The sequence below is a fragment of the Notamacropus eugenii genome, chromosome 4 (assembly GCF_028372415.1).
Source record: "Notamacropus eugenii isolate mMacEug1 chromosome 4, mMacEug1.pri_v2, whole genome shotgun sequence".
Taxonomy (NCBI): domain Eukaryota; kingdom Metazoa; phylum Chordata; class Mammalia; order Diprotodontia; family Macropodidae; genus Notamacropus; species Notamacropus eugenii.
This window is the reverse complement of record NC_092875.1, coordinates 190,199,871-190,209,132: the sequence shown is the minus strand read 5'-3', so window position 1 is coordinate 190,209,132 and position 9,262 is coordinate 190,199,871.

Here is a 9,262-nt window from a genome sequence, read left to right as displayed (position 1 = left end):
ATTTTTCCTATGTCACTCTAGTGGTATAACCCCACACTTTCTGAAGGGGCTGTGCTTCAGGAGCCATGACCGAACAAGACTTGAAGAGAGGGCTTTTGGTGAGGTGGTTTGGCCACCTAAGGCCAGTGAAATTCTCATGCTTATATGTTTAAAAGGCACCCATGCTCCACTATCGCCACCTCAACTCCCTAGTCTCTGAAGGACTAGGTAGAAGTTTCAGAGGTGGATTTAAGCTCAATGTAAGGAAAAATTTCCTAACACTTACGTGAGCTATCCAAAAGGGTTTCTTGGTCACCTCAAACTTTCTTGGCTCAAAATGTCCCCCTTCCCCCTCATGAGACTGTGAAATGGGGAAGATTATGGCCAATACGCAAATAAACTGGAAGATAGCCCCCCAAAACAGTCCATAATGAAGAAGATTCTCTAAGAAAGTAGACTCTGGGAACTTAGGGGGAGAGATGTTGAGCTCAGCAGCCATGCCCAAAGCAATTCCTGGGCTTGTTTTATATTGCTCAGGAAGTTAAATTTGACCCAGAGCCCAAGTCCTGCGGCCGCACTTCCCTCTGGAGGTAAGCAGCAGCCCCAAGTCAGATACTCTTGACTTCAGGCCTGGTGGTCTGTCCATTGTGCCACTAAGGGTTCTCAAGCTACCAGTTTTTCTTTTACTTGTTCATTCTTACTGAAACCACCTTAGTTTAATCTTGCATCTACTTTTGCCTACATTATTGTATTGGATTCTTAACCAGACTTTCGGTTTCTAATCCTTCTCTCCTCCAATCTATCCTTTCGAATCTATCCTTTTAAAATATGAATTTATCTGGGAGCTCCTTGAATAATCAAACTGGTTCCTGTAGATGCCATCTCATCTGTCTGTCTGTCTGTCTGTCTGTCTATCTATCTATCTATCTATCTATCTATCTATCTATCTATCTATCTATCTATCTATTTCCTATCCTTCTCAAGGCCCTCTAGGAATTTTGACATGATATCCTTTTTCTTTGAATTTTTGAAATCAGATTAAAAAGGGGTCTAGGGGATGTATCTAAAAACCCTTAGCCAGGGCAAAGTTACTCTAATACAGTCACTTTTTTCCCTCAAAGTTAATTCCTTTTATGGATTCATCTACTTTCTGAGAGATGAATTGTCAGCAAGATCCATCAAAACTTAGCAGATGTTTTATTATTGTAGAGTTAGATTTCTAGCAGATGTCTAGATAGCTAAAGTTCCTGAACACTATAGTTTGATTCTCTGTAGATCTTTGAACCTGTATATTTGCAGTGTTTCTCTTTTTCTTTTTTCCAGTGTTTATTAAAAATTCATTTGAACTTAAGCACAACAAGAGAAAAAAAGAACATTTCCATGTACACAGCACAACTTAAAGAGAGGATTCAATATAAAACTGTGAGTTTCCGTTTCAGACTGTTACTTTTTTCTAAACTATGTAATAAATACTATGCATTGTTTTCAAAGCTACCCTGCTTTTCTGTGTTTCCTTCTGTTTTCTTTTGTTCTCTGCTGAGCACTTTTAATTTTTTTCTCCCTCTCTTCCCACTCCGCCCTAGGAAAGGGTACCAATTAAACACATACATACACATACATGTATGTAATATACACATATACATGTATGTAAAATCATACTATACATACTTAGATTTATCAGTTCTTTCTCTGAAGGTGGATAGCATCTTCTCTCATAGATCTTTTGTAGTTAGTTTTAGTATTTATAATACTCAAGATGAATTAGTCATTCAAAGTTGTTCTTAGGACAACATTTCTGTTACTATGTATAGGGTTCTCTTGGTACTGCTTATTTAATTTTCATTATTTTATGCAAGTCTTTTCATGTTTTTCTAAAGTCAACTAGCTCATAGTTTCTTATAGCATAGTAGTATTCCATCACAATTATATGCTACGACTTGCTTAGCCATTTCCTAATTAAAGGGTATCTATCATTTTAGCCCATCTGATAGGTATAAGATGGTATCTCAAAGTAGTTTTAATTTGCATTTCTCTAATTAATGATTTAGAGTATTTTTTATATGACTATATATATATTCAATTTCTTCATAGAAAAACTACCTGTTCTTATCCTTTGATGATGTATAAATTGAGGTATGAATCATATTCTTTTTATTTGACAAAGTTCTTTATATATTTGAGAAATGATACTTTTATCTGAGAGACTGTAAAATTCTAACCGCCTTCCTGCCCAATTTTCTGCTTTCCTTCTAATCTTGGTTACATTGGTTTTATTTGTACAAAATCTTATCAATTTAATGTAATCAAAATTATCCATTTTATACCTCACAAGGCTCTCCATCTCTTATTTATTCATAAATTGTTTTCTTATCCCTAAGTCTCATAGGTAATATGTTTCATGTTCATTTAATTTCTTATGATATCTCCCTTTATGCCTAGATCATATATCCATTTTGACTTTATCTTGGTAAATGGTGTAAGATATTGGCCTATGCCCAATTTCTGTCAGACTGCTTTCCCAGCAATTTTTACCAAATAATGAATTCTTATCCCCAAGATTTAAATCTTTACATTTATCAGACACAAGGTTACTATTATCCTTTACTACTGTGTATTGTATGTCTACTATCCTGCATTGATCTGCCTTTCTAGGACCAGATAGTTTGATACTTACTTAAAAATATAGTTGAAAGTATGGTACTGCTGAATCTTCTTCCTTTACTTTTTTCATTAGTTTCTTTGAAATTCTTGACCTTTTGTTCTTACAAATGAATTTTGTTATCATTTTTAATAAAAGTGAAATAACTTTTTAGTAATTTAATTGAGATGGCATTGAATAAATACATGAGTTAGGTAAAATAATCATTTTTATTATATTGACTTTGCCTACCCACGAACAATTAATATTTCTCCAAGTATTTAAATCTGACTTTATTTGTATAAAGAGCATTTTATTATTATGTTCATGTAGTTCCTGGCTCAGTTTTGGCAGGTATACTCTCAGGTATTTTTTATTTTCTACAGTTGTTTTAAATGGGATATCTCTTACTATCTCTTCTTACAGGGTTTTGTTGGTGATATATAAAAATGCAGATGATTTATATGGGTTTATTTTACATCCTACTACTTTGCTAAAATTATTAATCCTTTTAACTAATTTTATAAGTTGAATATTTAGGATTTTCCAAATATATCCTCATAGTGTCTGCAAAAAGATAGTTATTACCTCATTTCTCTTTTGTTTTCTTCTTTTATTACTATTGCTAGCATTTCTAAAACAATAGTGAATAATATGGATGACACATAGTATAATTTCCCTGTTTATCTCTTTTAATTAAATCTATTTTATCTTTAACTTTGTCTGAGATCATGATTACTATCCCCACTTTTTTTTTTAACACCACCTCAAGCATAATAAATTCTACATTGGCCCTTTATTTTAACTTTATATATATCTCTCATTTTTAATTGTGTTTCTTGTAAATAACATTGTCAGATTCTGATTTTTAATCCATTCTGCAATTCATTTAAGGGTAAATTCATCTCATTCACATTCAAAGTTATAATACTGGTTGCTTATTTCCCTCCATCTGATTTTTCCTCACTATTTATCCTTCTCACCTTATTTACCCTATCGCCCCTCAGACATCTGATTTACTTCTCACCACTACTTTGCCCTCCTATTCCTAAATCTACCCACTCTTCTAAGAGTTCCTCCCTTGTCCTCTTCTCCCTCCCTCCTAATTCTTAATCTACATATCCTTCTTCTAAAAGATCCTACTTTACAGGTTATTCTGGGAAGATGGTGGAGTAGGTCAGAAATTTCCAGACTCCATAAAATGAATATAGAGCAGTAAAAATAAAGGGATAAAGCGCAGTCCTCCTAAGATAACTTGAGAGGGACTCAGAAAAGACAGGAACCTCAGGGGCTGAGGTTTGGCCTGAGTGAAGTGAAGACACCTCCAAGCCAGCTCCCCTGGAGGCCCTGAGGGCAGCCCCAAAGCTATTGAGCTTCAAGAAACTTCACTTCACAAACTTTCACCTCACAGCCTCAGCAACTTTCATCTCACAAACTTTTACCTGACAAAGAACACTGAAGTACCCTTCCACTGTTTCTGGGAGCCAGGCCTAGTGGTGCTGACCAGACGTGGTCCTGGGCTGTGGCTGTGGGGGTGGAGGAGGCAAGGACATGGCCAGTCAATGTGGTACCATAAGATGCAAGAACGCTTTTGGGGCAGTGTGACAGGCAGCGGTGAAACTGTGGATTAGGGGGGGAGTCTCTTGGGTTAAGCCCCTAGACAGAATTCAGAAAATAACAGTAAGGAGGACCTGAGGCCTAGGGAAGCATTACCCACAACTCAGGATTAAAGCCTGATTATGATAATGAACTGCTAAAAATAAAATAAAACAAAAATCAAAATGAGGAAGCAAAGAAAAAATAACTGGACCATAGATAGCTACTTTGGTGTAAACAAAGATTCCAGGTTCATATTAAGAGGAAGATAGTGAAGCTAAAAAAAAAAAAAAATCACTCCTACCACAAAGAGTGACATCAAAAGGTCACAAGTCCCTAAAGAACTCTTGGAAGAACTTGAAAAGGAACTCAAAAATCACATAAGAGAGACTGAGGAAAAATTAGGAAAGAAAATAAAAGTAATCCAAGAAAAGTATGAAAATAAAGTTGGAAAAAGTTTTAAGGAAGAAAATAGCTCTGACACAAGACACAAAGAAGTAATAAAAATAGAAGTAATAAAAAAAGAGAATCTGAAACATCTAGTTAGAAAAACAACTGATCTGGAGAAACAGATTGAGGGGAGACAATATAAAAATTGTTGGACTACCCAAAAGTTACAATGAAAAAGAATCTAGATACAATATTACAAGAAGTTATAAAGGAAAATCACCTTGAAGTTCTAGAATAAGGGGGTTAAGTAGAAATAGAAAAAGCCTACTATTTATTACCTGAAAGAGATCCCAGGAGGAAAACTTACAGGAATGTCATAACCAAGTTTCAAAACTTTTATGTTAAGAAGAAAATATTGTAAGCAACAAGAAAAAAAAACAATTTAAATACTGTGGAAATGCAGTCAGCATTTTACAAGACCTGGAAGCTTCTTTTCTCAAAGGACAAAGGTCTTGGAACATTATATTTTGAAGAGCAAAATAGCTGGGGTTGCATTCCAGAATAACTTACACAGCAAGGTTGAGAATAATCCTGAATAATAATAATAAAAAAGGACATTTAATGAACTGGAAGACTTTCAGGTATTTGTAGCAAAAAGACCTGAACTCAATGGAAAATTCAATTTAAAAGATCCAGAAGAAATATAAAGAAAACATTAAAGATTAATTATAATGTATTCATTAAGGTCAAACTGTTTGCTTAATACATACATGTGTGTGTGTGTGTGTGTGTGTGTGTGTATATACATATATATATATATAAAATATGAAAATGTTATCAGTATTCTTAAAACTTAAATTCCAATGAGAGGAAAGTTCTAGTCCTCCCCCCTTTCCTGCCTCCCTCCCGCACTTGCTTATGTATCAGTTCTTCCTTTCATGACTCAACTGTATGAGATAATTGCTCCTTTTTACCTCTCCCTACCCAGCACTCTTTTCCACCCTGCAACTGTGACTAGAGTCTCCATTCCCCTGTGGCCACAAGCTCTGGTGTTCCAGTGCTTCTCCTCGCCCTGGGACTGAGACTCAGGACTGCAACACAGACCCAAGCATGGACAGTGAAAGAGAATCCTCCCCGCCTCCCCAGCCCCTCGGTGCCAGCAAAAGGACACCTGTAATCTCCTTCTGATCAGTTGTCCCAACTCCCTGACTATCTGTGGGCTGAGAGGTCTGGAACTGCCACTGCTGCCACTGATTCAGTTGCCACCAGCAGCCTGTGCTAGACTTCTCTCCACTCTTATTGTGGTGCAACAGACTTTTCTAAGTTGTCTTGGGTTGGAAAATTGTTTCACTCCATCCTTTTGTGGGTTCTGCCACTCTATTTGGAGGGGCTTGGGGAAGACCTCAGGCGAGTCCCTGCCTTTACTTGATTTTCCTGGCTCCACCTGCAGAATAAAAAAAAAACCTGTCCTTCATTGAATCAATGTCCCTTTCTTTTGTGTGACTTGAGAGAATATATATCTGCTGTTTCTTGTGCATCTGGCAAAGATAGGAGGGTGGTACTGGTGGTGGTGACATTTCAGGTTGAGTCAGTGATGTGAACTGAATGAAAAGGTATTTCTGCTGCTGAACCCTGATTACAAGGCTGCAGATTTATTTGTGTTCACTGAGTAAGGAGCATGGGGTGGGTTGGCTGTAGGGACCCAGAATGGGAACTCCAGGTATGGTGAAACTTCTACTTTGTGCATGGATTCTGTTTTGTTTTGCTTTTAATCTTGGGTATTTAGCATTAATTACTTTTTGGAATAATTCCTTATTATGAGGTTTTTGGGTTGCTGAGGTTTGGGGAAAGTAACTACCTCTTGCCAATTACATAGGGAAATTCTGTCTAAAGGTTGAACTCCAAAAGGTTTCTCCCATGCTTGTGTCAAATTCATACAAAATTCCTTGCAAGATATAATGATGTGAATACTTTTTTATGATCCTCTGATTAATAAGATTAATCAAGGCACAAAATTGAGAGAATTATGTCACTATCATGGAAGATGGTGCCCACCATAGATACTAAATAGAAGAGGGATTCTTTCTAGGTGGCAACATCTTCCAGATGTTTTTGCTTTTAAATTACATTCTTTGGATTGCATCAAACCAAGAGCACTGAAGAGTGTCCTAAATTTAGATCCATAATAATTCAAGTTATCCATAAAGGAAAAACCACATGGATAAAACATGACTGTTGCCCAGACTAAAATGTGTAGTCATAGGAACAATATGTAGAGCCAATCTAGCAATACATATGTCTTGGACATTTCAACTGGGTTCAGAGTTGAACAAGAAAGGAAAGTGGGATAGATTGCATTTGGGTGATTAAGAAATTCTTTTAATCATTCCAAGATTCTTCCTGAAACATAGGCTCATCTTTCTAACAATAATATTCTCATGGTTCTGTGTGGCTAATGTCACGGACTACTGCAATCTCCAAAGAATTAGTGTAAGTCACTCAAATGACAATAGAAAACCACATGATACGTATAAGTAGGTAGCATCATAACAACAAAAGCTTCACTGGAAAATGGATATAAACAATGCCATCAGGGAGAGGGATGACTGAAAGAGAAAGTGGGCTAGTCATGTTGCAAGAACAAGGTATAACCTATATATTCTATTGCTGTTCACACAATATCAAGAGATCTGGAGAAAAGGAGTTTGCAGCTGAAAACTGGAAACCCAAATACTCAGGACCCTTAGCAGTTTCTGAAAGTCTCTAAGAGAGAAGCGGACTAAGTATACTTTGGTGATGGGAAATTAAAAGGGGAGGGGTTATAGAAATTTCTAACCCCATATAAGAGTTGGATTTATGATAGAGACACAGCCCTTGGTGACCAAGAAAAAGAGATGGAAAAAATAGATTTAAGTTTGATGGCAGTAAGTATCTGTGTTTCAGAGTTTGGTGCCTGGGGCAAGGAATCTCCTTCTATTGAGTAAAGTAAATCCTAGACAGGGTTCTCAGAAATAGACTTCCTTTTGGAAGTCCTTTTTTTCACTAGTGCCTTGACCAGCTGTTTTAGTATTAACGTTTCTTTAGTACCTGTAGGAGAAAAAAACCTTTGCACTTTTAGCTGGAAGAGCTATGGCAGCTAAATAAACAAGCAGTTATTAAGTGCCTACTATGTGCCAGGTACAGTGTGAGGAAGAGATATTATACCAGCTGAGGAGTCTAGCTGAAACCAGAAACTAGAATCGTAGGGAAGCTTGCCAACCTTATGATAAGTAGAGAAGCACCTGGCAACTCCTAGGCCAAGAGAAACAGCACAGAGGACCAGCCTTACAATTCCAGGTGGGAGCAATGCTTGATAGGGTCTATCCACCTATCAGCAGCTATGTATGTGTGTCATGGGACACCAGTGGGAGTCAAATCCAGCAAGATCAGTTTAATGAGATCACTGGGAAACATTGGTGGCACTACTACATTGGTGGTATTTGTTCACATCGGTGTTTTGGCCATGTATCTTCACTATGTATGTATCCCTTCATGGGTATACTATGGCTACATGTTCACTATGTTAACATGTGTTCCACACACAGGTCCACTCAAGGTGTGTGTGTGTGTGTGTGTGTGTGTGTGTGTGTGTGTGTGTGTGTGTATGTGTGATTTCTGAGAGAGCATGCTCTATTTTTTTTAATGGGGGAAACATTTTATTGCTACTCTATTTACCATTCTATTTCATTGTAAGGTACTGTTTCTTTAAGGTACAGACCTTTCATGTAGAGGTTTAATGATGAAAGAGGAAGAGATAATTTTTTTTGCATAAAGAAAAGAGTTAAATTAAGTGGCAAAGGACACAAAGTGCCATTCATGGACAAAGAGTTTGATGTCTTAAAGGCTAGGAAAAGAATAGGTTTACTTAGAACTGCTAAAGCATGCCTAGAAAAAATAGTTTTTAGATGGAATTTGAGCAATTTGGGACAGAAAATGAACAGGCATACACATGAAGGCTTAAATCATCTATTCACTGCTTCATTTACCATGATTGTACTTCAGTGAAATCTCAACATCTCTTCAAATACAGCAGAACAGATACCTCAACTGTATGTGAATAGTTTAATGGCTTAGAGAAGCAGTGAAATTATTTTCATTTATTAAAAAATGACAAAATGTGATTATGAAAGAGCAGTTTCAAGATCAAGGACTGAAATGGAAGAATGTTTTGAGAACTGAGAGCTATTGAACATTATGATTTTTTTGATCATTTGCATACAACTGTATTGAGACTTCACAAGGCAAAACTCAAAAAGTCCTAACTATTTGGAAAGGGAAAGATGGTTAAATAAAGACTTAATTTCCATGAAATAAATTTAGTGAGTTTTTACTTCATAAGTGAACAGTGAGTTACTGAGTCCTGGGGGCTCTGATTTAAACCACTGAGGAGTACTGGAGTCTGAGGCTGGTGTGGTCAAGAATGGGCCAGAGAGGAAAACTCAGCAGGGGGTAAAATAGCAGCTTTTCGGGAGCTGTCGGGGGTGGGGGCGAGGGGAAGCAGCAAGAGAAGTCAGCTGACAAGTTTTCAGGTGCTAGTTCCTGACTGGCTGAATAAAGGTTTAAGCTCATTAGAAGTCAGCTACTAATTGCTATTGCCTTGCAGAGCCCTCTGGACCTTTT